The sequence below is a fragment of the Ambystoma mexicanum genome, chromosome 2p (genome assembly GCF_040938575.1).
Source record: "Ambystoma mexicanum isolate Mex_15411 chromosome 2p, UKY_AmexF1_1, whole genome shotgun sequence".
Lineage (NCBI taxonomy): Eukaryota > Metazoa > Chordata > Amphibia > Caudata > Ambystomatidae > Ambystoma > Ambystoma mexicanum.
The window spans coordinates 631462878-631484391 of NC_090923.1; positions in this window are offsets into that span (position 1 = coordinate 631462878).

Below are 21514 nucleotides of genomic sequence, written 5' to 3' on the forward strand. Positions count from 1 at the left end.
GAATGGCATTACTCTGTATTCAAATAAGCCCAGGGGTGTTTGGAAGGCACTCTTCCATTCATCTCCTTTTCTTATCTGTAACAAATGATATGCACCTCGAAGGTCTAATTTTGTGATGTACCTTGCTCCTTGAACTGCCTCGAGGATGTCCCGAATGAGTGGCATCGGATATCTATCCCTTATGGTTACTCGGTTGAGCCCACGATAGTCAATGCATGGTCTGAGCTCCGACGAGTCCTTCTTGGGGATGAAAAACAGTGAAGCTTTGCAGGAAGATTTAGACTCTCTAATAAGGCCGTTCTGCAAATTTGCTTCCAAGTACTCCTTCAGTACCTTCTTTTCTGGAAGTGACAAAGGATACATGCGCCCAAACGGTACTGTAGATTCAGGAACTAAGTCTATGGTGCAGTCTTCTAACCTGTGAGGTGGGAGTTCTCTAGGTAAAGTGTCCTCAAATACCTCTGCGTATTCATGATACTGTACAGGAATAGAAGCCACCGTTCTGGTAGATCTTACCGCTTCCTTCTTAGTTGCTGCCTTAACACTCGGGATTCCACACAATTCCTTTCGCAGTACAAGGAGTTGAAACTTAAACGGTTAGTGGCCCAATCGATCTGGGGATTATGCTTACGCAACCAAGGGATTCCTAATGCCAACGGGAAATGGGCCGCCCTGATAATGTTCAGGGATAGAAATTCTTCATGTCCTTCTATGCACAACTTCAAAGGTTCAGTCTCTTGGATGATGGGTCCTGAAGACAGTGGGGTCCCGTCTACTCCTTCTACCAGAATAGGACTCTGCTTCTTTCGTAAAGGTACTTTATTTGTCCTTGCACAATCCACATCAATAAAGTTACCTGCCGCTCTGCAGTTCAGCATTGCCAGGATTTCTTTGGTCTCAGTCTCTGAGATCCTCAAATGGACAAGGAATACCATCAAATGATTATCTTCGACTTCAGCTATTGGTCTGACATTGCTGCAAGGGTTACGGATTGCTCCCCCGAGATCTCCCTTGCATAAGACCGGGGGCTGGCGTTTCCCTTCCTCCGAGGTGGAACCTCAGGACAGTTTCAGAGGAGATGTTTGTAAGATCCGCAATACATACAGAGACCTGCTTCCTTGCGCCTCTTGCGTTCTTCAGGTGTTAGAGGTCCTCGGGTAGTTCCAATCTGCATTCATTCTTCAGTGCCAATATTCTCCTTGACTGATTGTGGAAAAGGATTCTGAGGAGGATAGGTGCGGGTTCTTCTCCTTTCTTGCCGTCGTTCTCCCAGTCGGTATTTAATCTGTAAAGACAATGTAACCAGCTCTTTGAATGAGGTAGGATGAGCAATTCTGGCCAATTCGTCCTTAATCTCCTCGTGTAATCCTCGTCTGGATATCGTCTGTTGAGCTGTATCTGGCCAGGTAGCCTTGGCGGGCAATCGCTGAAAGCGAGAGACGTAGGATTGTACATCTGACGTCCCCTGACGTGCATCGAGCATTGCCTCAAAAGCTGTGTAAGTAACCTCAGGCCTTTTGAACTGTTCTCTGAGCTTCCCAAGAAATAGATCGTAATCATTAAGTACTGGGTCATTGTTTGTTACCATAGGTGTAGCCCATGCTAGAGCATTGCCCGCAAGGTTGCTGATCAGAAATCCCACCTTAGATCTTGCTGTCTCAAAGGTATGTGTTCAAAAGGCAAAATGTATCTGGCAAGCGTCTATGAAATCCTTCAAACCTCCTGGATTACCATCATATTTCTTAATGGACGCTGTCATAGGAGGCAGATCTTCTCGGTACCCATTACGGGCTGTTACTTGTTGGCGAAGTACGGCATTTTCATTACGGAGGGTCTGTAATTCCGCAGTTCGGCTCTGCATAGCTGCTACCAGTTCCTGGTATTGCTCCAAGGATGCCATGGTGTTCTTTTGGTGTTGTATTCTATCAAGCCGACTGAGGCGATGCCTACCCTCCCGAACCTTCTCCTCACCTGAGGATTCTGAGAAGCTGTATCGGTGTTCAGGTGTTCTTCAAGAGGAAGTCCTTTTTGTATCCTGGAGCTTTTTTTCCTTAGGTGTTTTTCTTTCTTGTGGTGCAAATAAGGTCTGGCTCCTTCAGAGGCCACCTTGGCAGGATTAAGAACCTGTCCTCGGTGATACCCGAGGAGCCAAACCCCAAACCAGGGAAAAAGCCAACGGCACAAAAAACCCTGGGTCGCAGAAGAGTTGTCCTTGGTTGGTGGATCACAATTAGGGAAGTGCAAGGCCACACTGGTTGGTCTATTGAGGAGCAGTGTCTTCTGGATGATGTGGTATTCAGTCCTGTTACTATCGTGCGATGGCACATGATTAACTTCAATGTAGAGGGGACACACCGCAGACTAATAGGAGATCAGTCAAAAAAGAAAATACAGAAGAGAAGAGAGAGAGAGAGCCCCGAATGGAACGGAGGTTCCGAGGCGAAGGGAAAAAACTACACTACTGAATTGTGACGGCAGCAGCACAGAATGGAGGTAAGTAAGAGACAGGTAAGATGACCGTAACGATAAAAGAAGTAATCAGAATACGTACAAAAGTTATAGAAAATAGACAGGGAGGTAAGCAGAGAGGGTGTGGAAAACCACAAGACGATAGAATATCGGATGAAAACTCACCAGCAGCGGTCCAAACTCCCGGATCGGAAGCACAGAAATAGAAACCAACATCCCAAAACAAATAAGAGAACGATAGTTGGCTCACCTGAAGGACAAAACCGAGCTGAGCCACCGGCGCAGAGCCACAAGTGCACAGAGGTACCTACCCCAATAGAGAGAAAATAAGGATACTTACTATAATCTAACTAAGGAAGGAGAGCGAGAGAGAGAGAATACGGGGAGCCAGGAGGCTGGAGCTGGGAAATATCACAAGAGGAGGAAAACGAACAGTACAAAACACACCAGTGTTCAGAAGTCAACTTGACGATACAACACGCTGTTCCAAGGGGCGTGGTCTCCATATAAAGCTGTGGTGGCCATGTTGGGGGAACACTAGAACGTTAGCACACGATTTCTGAGCGGTCTAATGTTTCCACATTTGCCAGAGTTTCCAAGGACGAAGTCTGTCACTAGCGCTGAAGCCATTGCTTGGCAACATGGAGGAAGGCAGCAGAGGTGCAGGTAACAATCACTGGCAAGGTAGATAGCAATTTAAAAACAGGTTCCAGCTGCAAAGGGCTCAACACAAGCAAGTACTAACAGGCAGCTTCAGGGCTGCTTATAAGCTGCCAATCAGGTAGGAAACCCAGGGTGGAGCCATATGATTGGGCTGTACACAAGCAGTCACATGTGTAGTTAGTTCAAATCTATGGCATGGACTTTGGGAGAGGAGCTAGTGCTGACAAACTCCACGAGCTTCTGCACAGAAATAAAAGTAAAGTAATTGCCATGGCATTCTGACTATTATAGTCATTTGAAATAGGATTTCCTGCTTCCATTCATGATAAAACCCATGTGCCAGCGATTTTAAGTCTTAGAGAGTTTGTTGATTAGGTTGCTGGTGCATTATGGGAATAGTAGTCAAGGTTTGTGCGAGGATAGGTTGGAATGTGATTAAAGTCATGTATGGTGATGGTTGCAAACCCCCAGCCAGTCTGCAGACAGCACCACCCAAAGGCTGAGATGCAGATTTGCGACAAGTAACAACAGCAGAAATCTAGGTTAGGGCCAGGCATAAACGCTTTATAAATTAATAAAAACACAAATACAAAATCTACAAATTATTTAGTAGTCCCCCACCCTTTTAGGCTGAGGTAAGGGGCAAAGCAAAGAAGGTTAGGTACTTGGGTGAAATTGATTTTGATATAAAGGGATCTGTCATGAGGCTGGAGAGACATATTGATACTGTGGTGCGCAAGGATATTCAGTATAGTGACAATTACCAAACATAATAGTAATTTTTGCCATGCAAAAACAGACTGGCATTCAATGCATAACACTCTCTACTGAAGGAGGTGAAAATGTTTTATGACCAAGAGAAATTTGCGTCTCTGAAATAGTGCTTACAAGAAGGGCGATCGTGCCAATCCAGTAAATTATAGGCTGATCGCCCTCCTTGATGCAGAAAGTAAGATCTTCTCGATTATAGTTTTGAAAGAATTGGAGAAATGGATTAAGGAGGCAGGTTTCTTGCGGAAATTTCAGACTGGCTTCTGCAAAGGGAGGGGCACTGATCTAAGTGGTCTGGTTTAAAAAAATGTACGGTCTAATATCCGGGATAAAAAAGACAACTATTTATATGCAGCCCTAATAGACTTTTCTAAAGCCTATGATACTGTAAATCGGTCACTCTTATGGCAAAAGTTGAAAAGGTGGGCCATCCCCACCCAGTTATTGTCAATTATTGTACATCTTCATAAGAATACGGCGATATAGGCATGACTGGATAGACAGGGGCCCCTGAGTGATCTTATAAAAACTCATAGAGGCCTCCTTGAAGGGATGCATTGTGGCTCTGTTCCTTTTTAATCTGTACCTTGCAGATATTGGTGATTACTTTGAGGAGGCAGTATTTGCTTCCCCAAAGATTGGAGACTCGAAGGTAAGTTAAATGGCCTATGCCGATGTTGTGGTTTTAATCGATCAAACCTTCATAGGCCCCCAACACGTTCTGAATACTATCGGCTCATAAACTGTCAACAATGAGTTGGGGATGAATCCCAAAATTCAAATATTATCCGATTTGCTAGATATAAATGGAAATCTTATGGATTTACTTGGTGTCTGGAGGATATAGAGATAGCACCCATGTCGAAGGTTACTTATTTAGGTTTTGAAATGTCTGCCCCCCCCTCCAATCAGTGTCTTGTCTTTGAAGGGCTATAGGGAAAATTAGACCAATTCGCTTATCAAATGCGTAGGTTTATGTACAAGTACTGTAGGTTTTAAATCAAACCACTGATTGATTTTTTATAAAACTTAAGTTGTACCCTCGGTACTAAATGGCACAGAATTAGATCCTCAGAATTATGCCTGCGACTGGGCCCATCTAGAAGTGTGACTTTGGAAGAAAGTCTTAAATCTTCCATCTTCCGTACCTATGGTCAGCTTTCGATTTGAACTGGGACTTGTATTGTTGAATGCCTGGTTTAATTGAAACATTTTAATGTTCTATGGAAAAATGCTCATGCTCTTAAAACGTTAATGTATAATGATTTAAGAACCCTTATGAATACTGATAAATCAAAGGTTTTAACAAAACTTAAAATTTTAGCACAATACATATTAAAATAATGTGGCAGGAGTGAATCAATTCAAAATACTGACTTCGTAAAAAGATCTTTGTTTAACTCAAACTGGATTTGTATGATTGAACATACATGCAGTTATATTTTGCACACTACCTTTTCAGAAATTGATATGCCACTTGACCTAGTTCCAGTATACCTGTTTAAATTTCCTAATGCGCTGCTCTGAGGTCAGTTTTTAAGATTCAGACAAAATGTAGTAAATACCAATGAAATACTTGCCGTCCGTAAGCAAGCAGGAGGAAATAGAAAGAAGTTGTAATCTGTGCCCAGATTTTAAAGAAATACAATCTTTGAAGCATCTTTTGATTGATTGTGCGTTTCTACAGGAGAGCAGAATGATGGTTTTTAGATGTTTTGCAGAAAAGATTGAATGGCTAAATACAGAGGAATTCTGCCACAGATTAAGTTCAGGGAATGGAACTTTTCCATCACTAGAGGTTTTCAAATTTTTTGAGGAAGCTTTCCTTGATAAACAATTTAAATGAATGTGATATTAAATATTAGAATTTGTTTGCTATAAATTATTAGTGGATGTATTTTAAACTTATGATAACATCTTATGTTGTATTGTATTTATGAATTGTATTTATGAATTGAATATGTGAATGAAATGTTAAGTGAAACATCAATTTGTCTTAACTATGACACATTAATAAAAACATTTTAAAAATGCTTAATTTTGTTAGATTACCGTCCAGTGGGTCCCTCTACTGTTAGGGGAGTCACTTGGTGTTTTGTTTTAAAGGGTACAAAACTGTTTCCTAAAGAATCTATTTTGTTCCTTAGTATTACACTAATCTCATATTTCCCAATGAAAATGATAGTCGTTAGTCACAGTCTAAAGAGGAGTATGTATAATTTTGAGACAATTCTACATATTATAGAACAAGAGATTTCACTAAATGTGCAGAGTGCATTGTGGGAAAGGTGCATATGGACATTTTGCAGGAGCAATTATTCTGAAATGTGCTTTGGGGACTGTCATGACTGTGGGATCAATAGACAACCCAAAACCGGGAGTATAACCAAAGAAGTTTATTTTAGAAGGTAACTGTGCCAAAGGTTTGGAGAAGTCTGAAAATAGGCAAAGGCAAAAAAATGCTATGCAATACAGCTTGCATAAGGAGCCTAGTCCATCAGACAATCCCTCTCTCCCGTTTGGGTCTGCGAGCTGGCTGTGAAGTAAATTCATTCCTAGTCTTTGGGGTTTCAAGTGTCCTAAAACCTTATTGGCTTAGTTGGTTGACACTCCTTCACTGCTCTTGTCAGGATGTCACTCTCTTAGTAGCTGCCACTTTAGGTTAGTGGTGCTCCTGGGTCATGGCTTTAACAATATAGTCCAAACCTCTCTGGGCCAGGGAATGACAAGGCTCTAGCTCTCTGAGATCAATGGCAGACTCTTCCACAGACGCTGCCAGCTTGTACTCTTCACTCGATTGCACAACATTTGCTGTTTGTTCCACCTTCCCATTTTGTCTTTCGTGGTGATCAATGCTTTTCAATCAAGGGTCCCCGTCTTTGGAATGTATTGCCTGATGAAATCCGGAAAACATCTTCTCTTACTGTTCCACCACCTCCTGATGTCTCCCATCTTCCTGCGCTCCTTTTTCTTCTCTCTGCTCCCCCATCCACCTCTTAATTCGACTCCACCACCTCCTGATCTTTTTAGCCTCCACTGGATCTTCACTCTACTCTTTCTTCCCCACCTCTGCTCCCTCATTCTATACTGCTATATCTGCTTTTTCTATCTCTTTGCTTACTCTCTCACTCCTCTTCACTCTGCTCTGCCATATCCATACTGCACCTAGCTGCCACTTGCCTCTCTCACTCAAAGTTCATCCTGCAATCCTCACACTCACCTTTGCGCCTTGGGAGCACCTGCAGGACCTGTAATGACAGAAATATCCTCAGCTGCTTTTTTCCTCGAAGCAAGCATACCGATTAGTTCTTGCATCTGAACATGCCACCACAGCTAGCTCTGCTTCGTTTGCCTGATTGCGGGAAGCAATATGAAAAACATAAAGTTCCCAAGATGAGGAACACTGTCACAGGCCTATCAAAAGCTAATCATTTAGCAGTCAATTCTCAAGGGTTATGTATTTGTTAGATAACTTTGGCATACCTTAGGTATGAATTCAATGTGTAGTAGAATGTCCTTAGGTAAGCATATAATATCAATTTATATACCACAATAGATCTCAGTACTTTTAATAAAACATAGATCTTTATTCATAAGGTGACCCAATGCGTTTTGAGAAATCTTCTCTTCATCAGGGGTATTGATGCAATTTTATAATCTACAAATGATCAACACATAATCTTCTATCAGTATCTTTATAATCATTATCATTCTATACTAACCAGATATGACATGGATAAAGTAAAATGTTGACCAGATCCTCCTTGCATAGGGTTAATATTTCTCACTATAAGCATCAGCATCTCTTACTTCAAAAGAACAAACATCATTGTCCAGTAACATATATTGTGGTCATTCTGTTAATTGATAAGCATCTACCACTCTTACGTCAAGATAACATACATCATTACACAGCAACCAAAATGAAGGTCATTCTGTTACTTGATACATGCAAGGATATACCTTTAGGGTGTCCACAATCCTGTAGGACAACATTTTCTACATAGGGCAAAGTAAAATCAGTTTTCAGCGTGCCATTTTGGCATCCTAGAGAAATGATGTCAATATTATTAAGTATAAGTACCCTAAGTGTAACATATTCCTGCTCTTAATTAATAAGTAATACAGGCCAATACTTTCTATTCTCACCTCGCTTCATCGAGGTGAGAATGTCAATTCCAAAATGTAAAATAGAATTGATAGACGGTCTTCAGGGCACTTTTGGTAGATAAATGGTCTATCTGTAAAAAGGGGGAAGTACGCCATTGAAGTCTGACGCTGTAGGTAAAATCAAAGTATCGACATATTAGAAATATAGCAACACTTACCCCAACTATGGTAAGTCTAGTGTTGGGGTGAAGAGAGCAGTGAAATATATCAGGGGGGTGTACTTCATGCTGCTGCTAAGCAGAGGAATACAGATATTCAATATCAACTGTGTCCTAAGACTATTGGTCAAAGAGTGACTCATTAGGAAATACCATAAAGGCAACTATTCTAGTATGGAGATAATACCTTACCAACTATGTTCAATCTGGAGAGGCAGTAACAGCTGCAGAGTGTCGCTGTGTCAATTCTCCGCCATCCGAAGTCCAAATGCGGCTAAAATGGCAGCTTAATGTATCGGCTTGTCTAAGGTACATGATTACGTCATGCCGTAATGACAGCCGTGACGCCATAAATGTAAACAACATACCGGCTGCATGGAGCGTTCCCGTGAATGCTTCTGGATGTTGTAAAAATTTGGCATATCAGATCATGGCAAGATTTAAAGTATAGTCGCAAGACTGCTTGTATTATTGTGAGGACTACAGGACCAAAAGTTTTTTTAGGAGATAATGAAGGACGTTAATGACATAAGGAAATTCTTCTACACATTGAATTCATACCTAAGGTATACACAAGTTATCCATCAAATACATAACCCTTGAAAATGAACTACAAAGTTCTTGGCTTTTGATAGGCCTGTGACAGTGTGCAGGGGACGGGAGTTCTCTTATCTTGGGAACTTTATGTTTTTCCTGTTGTTATTTGGTTCATATGCCAGGATCAATTTTTTCTCCCCCGCACCTTGAATCAAATTAATTCCTTATTGGTATCACTTTGAATATAAATATATAAGGTGTGCACTATGTCATCATATTGATTACGTCAAGCAATTTTAGCAGGTCCTTTAATTGGGCTATCCTCCATTTGGTTAACTTTCTGTGCTATCCTTGCTTTATGCCTGTCCTGCAGCTCCTGGAGTTCTGCTGCTGAGGGTCTGCAGCAAGTGATTGCTTCTTGTATCTGTGAGCATCCGGGCCCCAGGCTTCCAGGCTCAAAGCCATGGATTTGGGTGTTTTCTACTGCCTGACAGTTCCACATATAATGCTGAATTTGGGCTTTTACAATGTTGTGAGACCCACCGTTAGTTGATCTACAAGCGGCCTCGGCCACAACGATTCCTTTGACAAAGTGATCCATCCTGTTCTGTGTCATGTCACTGTCACCACTGGTGAAAGCGTTTGTTGGGCTAGAACATTCATATAGCCATGCATATAGGAGATGGGATCATTATAGCCTTGGGAAATATGAAAATGTTCCATGGGACTGACAAAATGGTCATCTATCCTAGTGTACCTGATTACCATGTATTGTTGGCAGAAATTACTATGGGGATTAGGGCTTGGTGGTATGTCCTACAGCCAGAGAGTAGATTGTCCAGTTTGCTACTGGTGAGTGCTTTTCCCTTATATGAGTGTTTCTCCGCTAGCAACCAGTGGACACACATCTGTGGAACCCCTAGGTTGCACACTTTCAGACTAGGTGTCCCCCATTTCTGGGTCTCTTCACATCGGCAAATCTGGTCCTAGTCTCGCTTGGGGGTTCTCCTTTTAGGTGATACTGTTAAGGCTGATGATGACTGGGAACCTGGGGCCTGCATCACAGAGCGGGTGGTGGCACCAAACCCCATCACCTCGCCTACAACATGGAACTTGGTGACAATATCTTGTGGCATGATAGCAAATCTCACAGTGTTATTGGTGCATCTGTGCATGCGAGGCTGTACCTAACGTACAAGTCTGTATTTGGCATATGAGCTGCACCAGGGTATACGATGGCTATGGCTGGCAAACTATGCTGGACCTAGGCATAAGATGACTCCAGATTGTTATTTCTGGCTTGACCTGAGCAATTGACGCTGCATCTGTAATATTATGGCGCTGCAATATATGATGGGAATACCTGTGATTGTGAGCCTTGCCCTTGGCATATAATGATATAACTGGACATTTGAGACTGCATGCAGCATTTAATAAACACAGACATATTGGCTTTTGTTTATGCTATTTGTAAGGGAGAGTACTCTCGTTGCACTCTATGATGTTCAGCAGGAGGAGTTTGAAAGAGTTATTTGTTTTTTTCAAGCATTTTTTCTTTTTCGTCTTTCACACCTGACATCAATGCCACTCTCTCTTTCTGTCTTAATGCCATCGAATCATGGATGACTTCTCATTTTCTCACCTTAAATACCGGAAAAACTGAAGTTCTTTTCTTTCCTGCTATTACTCTTCCTCCTCCTTCTCCTTCTCTCTTCATTCTCTTTCCGCCCTCTACCCTGTTGATCTCCCCTACTGCCTGTAATGTTGGTCTCTATCTTGACTCTAACATCTCCTTTAGTCATCACATCTCACTTACCTCTCGTGCTTGTCGTTATGACTTCTTTAATATTCATAAAATTCATCCCTTTCTCACGTTTCATGCCACTAAGCTCTTGATCTCTTCTCTAATTTTCTCTCGACTTTTTTACTGCTCTGTTCTACTCTTTGGCCTCCCTCGCTCTCGTCTAGCACTACTCCAGTCAATGTATGTTTCCTCTATCTGCTCGCTTTGCTTATTATCCTATCGTGACTCTATCTCCTCTTCTCTTGACTCCCTTGGATGGCTTTCCTTTCACTCTCAGTTGAAATTCTATTTCCTTTGTCTAGTATTCAAATCTTTATATGGCCTTGCCCCTGATGCTCTTGCCTCTCTTCTTTCATTTTACTCTCCGTCTCGTCCTCTCCGCTCTGCTGGATTCTTCTTATTGTTCCACGTGCCCCCTGTGCACAATCTGGTTCTCGATCTTTTTAGCTGTTGGTCCCTCTCCACTGGAACCTTCTTCCATTATCCCTCCGATCCATCACCTCTTACTCTCTGTTTCGCTCCTCCCTAAAATGTTACCTACTACAGTCTCCTGTCTGATTCCTATTGGCTAATTGTGAACACAATTGACTATACTGATTTTAATGTACTGTTGATGTTCTCTTTGTGAAGCACCCTGGTAAAAAGCGCTATATAAATATCACTAAAATGCAAAATACAAGTGTTTACAGTTTATTTTCTTCATTTTGCAGATTCTTTTGTTGGGACCGCTGGATTTTGAAACCAAAATTTTGTATGTCCTCAACATCACAGTGAACTCATACAATGGTTCTCAGCTAGACTCCATTTCATCCATTCTCACCATCCAAGTGCTGAATGCCAATGAACCTCCCCAGTGCACAGACAGGTTTGCTTCCCTAGGTGGGTTTCATCGAGGTTTTTTGAGTTAAGGCTGGGTCCTTAGCTCATCTATGAAAAGAATATGCATGAAAATCCTGTCTTTTTCACACCAGTTGGGTAGGCTAAGTTATGTCTGCTTTGTACCTGTAAGTCTTACATGTAATCTGCTCTTGATTTGTTGAGGGAAGCTTGCCTGTTTCTGGAGATGCATCATAGATGTATGTTAAATGTTGCAAAGAGACGGACAATTGGAGTGCTCAGAATGTGTAATTGTCACACCTTTCTGTGACCATAGCATTTGCCATTAACAAAGGATCATTGGTAATTGGTATATACTATAAAAAGGCGGTTTCCCTAGATTCCAAAGGAGGCCCACCCAACATGTGGGTCTTAAATAGGGGGGTATATGTGCATCAATATAAATAAATGTAAATACAAGTGGAGGGGTTGGAATTATATTTTTCAATTTATGCTGGCCATAGCATTGCCGTTATTTAAAAAGTGTACCAATATGTGGCCTTTCTCAGCACCCAAAGTAGGTGAACCCTATAATTTGGATGTTGTACAGATGGGTTACAGTGGGCAAATGCAGACAAATTTGATGGAAAATTAAATGTGTTGTAAATTCTGACACATCTTAATATGATAATCATGTACAATTACATGAAATAATACATTGAAAGCAAGAAAGCTGGTGCTGAAATGTAGCACAAATGTTTTATATTGAAGAGCTTGATAAATTGTATTGCATTTGAGAAGTTTGCAATAGACATTCCTCATTACACGGAAGGCGGTAATCCAGGGTGCTATTAGCACCCTGGACCATGCCGGTAAATTACCGGCACCGCCTTGGCGGAAAGGGGATTTACCGCCCCATTCCAAGGTTGGAGGGGCGGTAAATCCCCTTTCCGCCATTGCCCTTCCCCATTCCCATTTCAGCCCCATAGGGCTCTATGGGAATGGGGAAGGCGCTAATTACGGCACCGCAATTTTGCGGTGCCGTAATTAGCTCCGAGGTCCCTTAGCGGGTTGGTACTTAACGCCTGCAAGAAGCAGGCGTTAGTTCCTCCAACCCGCAAAGGGACCTCGTAGTACGGCGGTAAGGGTTAACGGTCACCGTTGCCATTAACGGTGACCGTTAACCCTTACCGCCGTCCGTGTAATGAGGCCCATTGTACATATAAAAAGAAGCATTCAATTAAACAAAATAAGAAATGTGAATTATGAACTAGGAACCAGGAAAAAGCAACCAAATTTTGACACATTGGGGGAGCGGCATTTACCAGTCTGACTAGATTCTGGAGCCTGACTGGATTCCAGAGTTGCTATTGATATATATGTATTTCATAGAGAGTGCTTCAGCCATGTTGGAGAACACAGTGCTGTAGAGCAAGCCAGGTCCTCTGACTTCTATAAGAGTGCATGTCTGCTAGGAAGCAGGATCGTTTTTATTAGTCTGGAATGAGGCTAAACAATCAGTGTCAGAAAATAGGAGAGAAGCAAATATGCCTAATCGATGGTGCTGTTCGAGAGTGAGGGAAATGGCACCATACCTTACAATAGTTGGTATCCCAAGAGGGAGATATGGAGCGATGCCAGCTGTCCCAGAAGTTTACATGCACCATTTCAATCCTCTCTCCCAGGGAAGGGTTTCTGGAATGGTATGGGGCAAGGGCCTGAAAGGGATCCCATTATAGGAAATTAGCATCAATCACTCCATCACTCAGACAGAGCTGCGGAAAGCACCTGCATCTGTAGGATTGAGTCTCTTTCAGATCCTAGTGGAATACAAGTTGAGCTGGAAATTAATCTCCATCATGCTGACCCTGGCAAAGATGGCTGGGATGGACACAAGAAGCATCAGTCCTAGAGCTCCCTGGGAACACCTGAAAGCCAATACCTATGGAAGTTTATTCGTGCCTCACTGAGTGCAGAAGATTTGTGGATGTGTCCCACCTGGTTGTAATGGGGAATGATTATGGAATCTGTATAGGTTTCAGAAAGAAAGAGCTGACTTTGTCATGGAAATACCTTCTTAATCGTATAAAGAGAGTTAATGCTTGAACGCGGGCTTCTATTAGTATTATAGGGTGGTCTGATTAATTCTGAAGGTCTAAGGACACAAAAGTGTTATCACACCCTATTGCGACACTGCATCCCAATGTCAATGCACCTACCTTTACTTGATTTGACAGTCCCTTACAGTCGTCGTATACATTAAGATTTCATGACTCCAATCAACTCTTCTTTCTGCCTGGGGGATGTACTAGCAATCAGGCTAAGCTCAAATGCATGGACGTAGACTGCTGTGGCAAATGTGGAGTGCCACTGTGGCATCAGCCATTCCACGCATAAATTGCAGACTCCAACCCTACTGCATGCACACAGGCTGGACTCGGATGGACAGGTGTTGCTCACCCCACATGGGCAGATGCAAGGAACCGAATACCAAAGCCCTTGCACTACATCTGTCATTGCATTTCTACTCTCCTCAAAGCCTCCTTCAGCACAATTAAGGCTTAGCAACATACTTGCAGCAACAGCTCCGAGCACCCTTCTGAGCACACCTTCCTCCGGAAAGCCACCACGTACAGGCGGCCTGAATCGAAGGCACCATCCATCCAGACACCTGACTCTGAGACTATGGCATACCCGAGCAGTGCATCCACTGCACCTTCAGACAGGGTTACATTGCTGCAAAGCCATGCCCGTGACACTTGTGCACTATACAAAGCATTTTTGACTTGCGGCTTTTTCCACCAAAGCAACCTGAAAAGATAAATGATGTTACTTAATGGGGATGATGACTGGTGCAATAAACTGTGACTCTCCCATCTTGATCACCATATTTCACAAACAAGTCAACTTCGATTAAAAAAAGAAATAATAAAATATCAAACGCGAAAGAAAAACACCAACATGTCAAATGTTTAAGATTGAGTCGCACTCCAAATTGGAATAATGTCTAACTGTAAAAACAGCGTGACTTTGACTTTAACCAAAGACCAACCTCACTCAAAGATGTTTAACAAGCACAGACTCACCCCTCTTTCCTCTCAATGTCGAAAAATTGACTAACATGTCTTATTATTATTATTATTATTATTATTATTCTTATATTAATATGTACCCCACACCATCCCATGTTACCTTGCTTTTGAGGGTGTTTACCCAGGGATTATTTCCTTACTATGTGACATTTTGATGGCCAAGAAATGAATCTCACATAGGGAGAAAAGAGTCAGCACAAACATTAAAGCTAGCGACATGCGAGTGGCCATCTATTAAGGGGGTGGGCAGAGTGGAAGCTAAGTGGGAGGAAGTTTGAGTTATAACTTTTTTCAATTTGTTTTATTTTCTATGGTTTCAACAGGTGAGACTGTCCTCGTGGCGGAGGACATTACACCCTTGAGCACCTTGTTTCAAGTCGTAGCATCAGATCCAGACAGTGGAAGCCACCTAACTGTAAGTTTCCGGGCCTTCACAAGTGCCTTGTGCACGTGGTGCAAGATCACTCCTAATATCTCATAAATTTGATAGCAAGACTAGAGCAACTTCATAATTAGTGAGGCAGCTTCACAGGAGCATCATGGACTCATAAGGTTGTCTACTCATGTCCATACATATCTACCAATCTAGCACAGTTATGATCTGCAATTAATTCTGCTGTTCTAGGACTGGGACCAATCACAGCACTGCCTCTCCCATTCAGGCTTGACCTTCAACTCCCCTGTTATCGCTTCCCAAACATGGCTCTGCCAGTGTAGGCAGGTCTTCACCATAAGCATTCTGCTATTCTTGCCACGGCCTGTTTTTGCATCGAAATGTTCGAATTCCATTTATTTCCACTAGCGGATATCAGTCTTTAACCATAGGATCATATTCAATTCGATTTATTTTACTCTACCAATGCCACAATACTACAAATATTTTGTCCTTGAAAAACCAAAAGCCTGCATTACTCCAGCATTCTTTGGGCTCACGCATACATCTCTAGAAATTCACTTTAATCTTCATTTGCATGCTTTCGACTGTTTCAATGTATGTGATTTTTGTGATAATTTGATAATTCGATGCCTGCTGCTGAAAGTTTTCTGTTCACTGGTACAAGTGATGCCTGTAACCACCATTTTTTAATTTTTTTATTTATTGTGTGTTTTAGCACAAAACTGAACTTTTCACACATCGAATTATACGCACATCACATTAACAATTAACAATTTAAGAACCTTTAAAAGCTCAAAATAAAAAAATACTAATAAATGCAATTCTTTAAAAATCCTTTACGCATAAGATTTTTAAAAAAACAGAATTTGTTAACAACTCTTTAAGAACATCTTCCAGAAACTCCAATAACCTCATTGACAGTGAGAGCTCATTAGTATTTAGAATTCTGATCCACAAGTACTCTTCAGTTAGTCTAGAACACAACTCAGTTTTTTCCTCCCTAGGTCCGAACATGAAACACACAATCTTTTAAGGTCTCATCCTCTAGGGCACAGTAACGACATAGTTGTTTGCCTTTAGGTACCTTGCTCCTTCTCCCTAACACTTCCCTAGTGGGACACAGATTTAAGTCTACTCTCAAAATGTTGAACCTAAATTCTCTTGACGGATGTTTACTGTTTTTATTGAACCATTGAAATGATCATCAATGCTTTGATATTCTAATAGTGCAGCACTAAGCTGAATCCACACGTCTCTGAATAATTTCTGTTTTACCTTATTAGTATTCAGCAAAGGTTCCTTCGTCGAGGATCCAATTACTGAGAGTGTCTGCATACACAACTCCACCCATGCCACTAAAACCCTGAAGTTACTCTTTAGCCACATTTAATTGAGAAGAGTAAAGAAGGAAGTCTTTGGAGGACTGGCAATACTGGCAAAAATTTGCAGATTTCCCCAGTCAATTCCTTTCTCAATTGGGAGCTGACCTAACTCAAATAAATACCAAATACTGGGACAGAGGCCGGTAGGCGCAGAACTTTTCTCCATAGTTTAGCCTCCTGCTTAGTCCAGGGTGTACAATCTTCTCTTGTCTGGGCCCCAAAATTAAGTTTTGGCACAGCTTGCTGTCTGAATAGTTTCATTACAGGCAGAAAGGAGTACCTTCCAAACTTAAAATCAACTCGAATTAACTATCTATTGGCTGCCAGAAATGTAGACTTTACATCAGCATCAGGCAGGTTCCTACTCATTCAATCATAAATAAACAACCCCAAATACTTACATTTATCAACCACCTCCAACGATTGGCCTTTGATGTACCAACCAAAAGTTTTCCACTTACACTTCCTCCTATTCAGCACCAGAATTTTCAATACTATCTTGTTAATTCACGATCCTACAGAACGGAACTCTTCCACTGCCTCTAATGTCCTTTACAGTCCTATAGGGGTCATATTGCAAACGACAATGTCGTCAGCGTCTGTTAGATGTTGCACTTTTTGATCCCGTAGTTTAGACGTGTTAGTCCTGATAGAATTCCAACAAATAGGCATATCCTTTATATAAAAACAGAAAAGAAACGGACCGTGGACACACCCCTGGCGTAGTCCCCAATTAGTCTCTATCCAATTAGAGTATGAGCCCTGCAAGTCTATCTCACTTTTATTTTTGTTCCAGAATGCACAGCCTCCAGAATTCCAATTAATGGTTGAGGGCATCCATTTTCGTACATACTCTTCCAAAAGAATTGCCCGGTTTACGTGATTGAAAGTTTTACTAACGTCAAGGAACGCCAGACATACTGGTCTCTGCTGTTTCTTTGCTTGACCAGATAACAATGCCCGGACAAACCTATTCAAAGCAGTTCACACTACTTTATTGAAACCCGCCTGGCATAAATCTAAGCAATTGGCTCTTCCTGCCCAGGATTGTAGTTCTCTCAGAATTATTTTAGCAAAGATTTTATTGGACGCATCCAGTAAAAAAATAGGCCTATACTGGGTTGTGGACAATCTGTCTCCTCCCTTAAAAATCAGGACTATCAAGGCAGCACACCATGCCCTCTCATTTCCCGAATATTCTTAAACAAATGTAACTATAATTGGGCCCATAGTAAAACATTTGATTTGAAGGTCAAATTTGACAAACCATCAGGCCCCGGGGCATTTCACTTTTTACTCAATTTTATCAACAGGGCAGTGTCATCCAGATCCTAATCGAGAGCCCCTTGCCAACTAGCATCTAAAAATCATTTGCTTCCAACGTTGCGTGGAACAACATACACCTCTGTGAAATACTTTACCCATACCTCCACTGATATTGCTTCGGTGCGCAAGTATTAGTCAGTTCCCCTAGGCTTTAATAACTGCCAGAATCTTCTGGTATCTTTTCCCAGCATACAGATCAACATTTTTTCTGCATCATTGATCCTCATCAGGAATTTATGGCCCTTTAGCCAATTTTTATAATTTGGCTTATGGTGCGAACTTCCATGTGCTCTCCAAAATGCCTCTTCCTCCCTGCATCCCTCATTTCTTTGTGCATCTGCCGTTTACGCGCCCTTCCCAGAGGGCCAAAGGCATGGTTTAACCCACCCTCCTTGCTCCTTTTACCAAGTGCTTGCCTGGAACTAGGCCCCCCAGGACCACCGAGATAGAGGGGGCAAAATCATGTGGAGAACAAAGAACATCTGCCACTGAACAAAAGAGACTCTTGATCTTTCCATCAAAAGCTCCAATATTTTTGGGGACCACTTTACTGCGTGGCTTCTAGGATTAATCTCCACATTCAGGGGTTTTACCTAAGTTTGCTTCAGCCCGGAAATCATCAATTCACAATAGACCATGAAATCAACACCCAAGTCTGCATAATTAACTTTCTACCGTTCTTAAGCAGACCGGCAGACATGAAGATATAGTCTAAGTTAGAATTCAACAAACCATTATGCCACGTGAAACTGGGAGGGACATCACCTGAAAAATGTCAATTTAATGGCAACAGGTCCCATGCATCTAACTCTTGTCGTATCAACTGTCCCCTCCTACGAGCTTTGCATGCCATTTCTTTCCTAATCGAGGATTGATACCAAGCGTCATCCAAGCATTCCTATTAAAATCCCTAACGATAACAACTGAGGCACCTTCTTCTGGGATTTCCCCCAGGCGTAAGAAGGAAATAACAGTCAGGGCTTCCTCCATCTTAACAGGATCTGGGTTCAAATACACATTCACCAACAAACACTTGTTGAACTCCCCCACTCTCTGATCTGGCCATTCAAGCAGGACTGCTAGTATGTCTCTTCTTTCCAGATCTAGTTTATGTACTATGAATCCCTGGTTTTGCCTAATGGCTGTTAGTATTCCACCAAAAGGGCAAACTCTTAGACCACGTTCTGCCGTGGTATATGCAACATGAAAACCTTCTATAATCGCAGTGTCCATCAACAGGGTTCCCTGCAAACACACAATGTCGTATGAAATAAACAGATCTTGATTTACAATATTTACAAAGCCCCTAGAGTTGCAAGATACCGTAGATATCCTCAGATTTCAGGCTTCCTGGCCTATGATGTTGTCCCCAGTAATCCCATGATACTGCCCATCGTTAGCCTTATTTTGTGGGAAATACACCTGATGCCACAAAGGCTCACTCACATCTACTTGCATAGTGGATTGGTGCCCCACCTCCCTTTGTCCCACACAAGGTTGCGGGGGAGCAAATCTGGATATAATCGAAGCACCTGCATCCGCTACTTCGAAGCCTAAAGTAAGAAAACATTCATTTTTGGCCGAAATCGCATTTTTGATAATTTCGTCAGCAGAGGTGTAGTTTGACAATATCAAGGCAGTCCCCGTGGACAAATTCCACTAAACTGATGTCACCAGTAGTTACCAACCTTAAACTAGGGATTTCAAACATCAGAGACAGAATATAATGTCTAATTAGTGGAATTCTGTTAGAGCTTTCAAAAAGGTGGCTTAAATAGAGATATGTCACATCTTCTACCAGCATTTTTTTAGCGCTACCACCCATTGACATTTTAATACCTCCATTAACTTGCCCACCCTTCATTTGAAGATTGGGAGCAGAAGCGATACCCACTGGTAATATCTTACTCTTGGGTGCGCCTGATCTCTTTTCTTAAATCCTACGTGATGGTGGCACAGGCATTTTGCCATGTGTACCCTCAGCTGGTAATTCGGCATGCACAATCATTGGTCTTGCAAAAATAGAGTGCAGCTTCTGCTCCTTCCCTGGTGGCAATTTGTCCGCCACCTTGTTCATCTCCACCACTGACTTTAAAAGCTTAGGTCTAAGTAGAGGGTTTGCCACCCCCCTACCCACTATCGTATCACCCTTTATTAAATCCTTAGGCTCACTACCCCCTTCTACCCTGTCCATTTCCTTCTCCTCGACTGAATATGTTGAAATATTTCTTAAATCAAAAGAAGGGCAATCATCAACTTGATTAACTGTTTTAGGAATGCTCAAACCAATCCCCGGCCCTTCACCTTGTAGTGGACTGGTGACAGGCGCCATGGCCCCCTTCACCTTCCTACTTTTGAAGAAATCCTTCTTCCGTTCCAAGTCCGAATCCCTGCCCTACTCCACCTCCCTCCTCAACATTGCTACACATTTGTGTGTTCCCCTGTTGTTTTTCTTTGGGAGTAGATTACAGTTTTTAGATTTCTTTTTTCAGCCACACTCTTTTCTTTTCTTTTTGGCCCTTTTATTGGCAGCAGCATCTCCTTAAAGCTGCTGCACAAAATTGCATCTGCCTCCTCATGACCCATCCCTAGAATTGATACTGGCGGCAGAGGCTCTTCAACTAAAACCTCTACCTGAGGCTTATCTATCAAACCCACGGTTCCAACTCCTTTAATGCATTCCCAGCATGGGTGGGCCTCAGGGGTGAGTCAACCCCCTCCACTTGGACCTTTGGCAGCAACTCAGGCCCGTATACCCTTCACGAGGCAACTTTAAACCCTTCTAAGAAGCTAACTTTACCTGCAAGCTCCTTCCGGGTTTGCCTTACCTGGCGTTCAGAATTCATTGAGTCATACCCCTTATCCATAGAGCCCAAAATTCGTGCCAATATTGGGAAGGACAATTCATCAACCATGCAGTGTTTCCCCCACTGCCCCGGCTTGGACTCTGCCCTGAGGTGGCTGGCTCTCGGGCTGGGACCCTACTCTTTCCAGAACCTCCAAGCACCCTCCTGGCTATGATCTGGAACCGCCAGTCTCCCACACACACAATACACCAGTAGGGGTGAGCAAGAAGTGTCCACTCAGCCTGCGTTCAATTCTTCCGGCTGATACATCATTATTTCAGTCAATCCTTGAGCCCGTGCTGGCGACTCCGCAATAGCTCATTGATTTGTCTTAAAATCCAGGGACAATCTTACGCTTTTGCCTAGTTCATGTGATATAGCTGGAGCAAAAATAGACATGTCTGCCACCAAATCCTTAGTCGAACCAAAGTCCTCTTCCACCATATTATTCATGTTGTTTTCAATTCTTGTCAATACTCGTTCAACACTTCCTGTTGCCGCCTTCAAAGAATTATCTGAAATATTTAATACCCCGATCTTCTGTCCATCTCCAGCTACTACCAGTCCGGGGCTATTTCTTGGGGCTTCAGCCCCTATAATCTTAGGACCCAACATTGTCACGGTTCAGCAATTTGGTGCTATACCTACTTTGTCTCCCTCCCTTCGTGAAGCAGCATTACCGTGATTTTGTTTCCCACTGCTGATGACTCTGCTGTCAACCCCATACATTTAAGGGTTGCCATTATTCTATTAAGGCTTGTAGTGTTTGCATCTGCTCACTAAAACTCACCAAAGCTTAAACTGGTCAAAAATACTTACAACCCGTTTTTCAATGTTCCTTCTACAGGCAATTTTATTTAACGGAAGAGCAATTCAGGGTCCGGTCGCCTCAGGCACTTCTTTCTGTCATGGTCTTATGGTAGGGGGTTCAAAGGCCAACGGCCTGCAGTCGTCCCAAACCAACTCAGAGTATTTTAAAGACTGTTCTTGGCCACTGACACTCTTCCAATTTCAAAGGACTTTGTGTGCCTCTCGTGGCAAACAGGGCAGAACTTATGGTGGGGCTAAGGCAAATTTGGCACA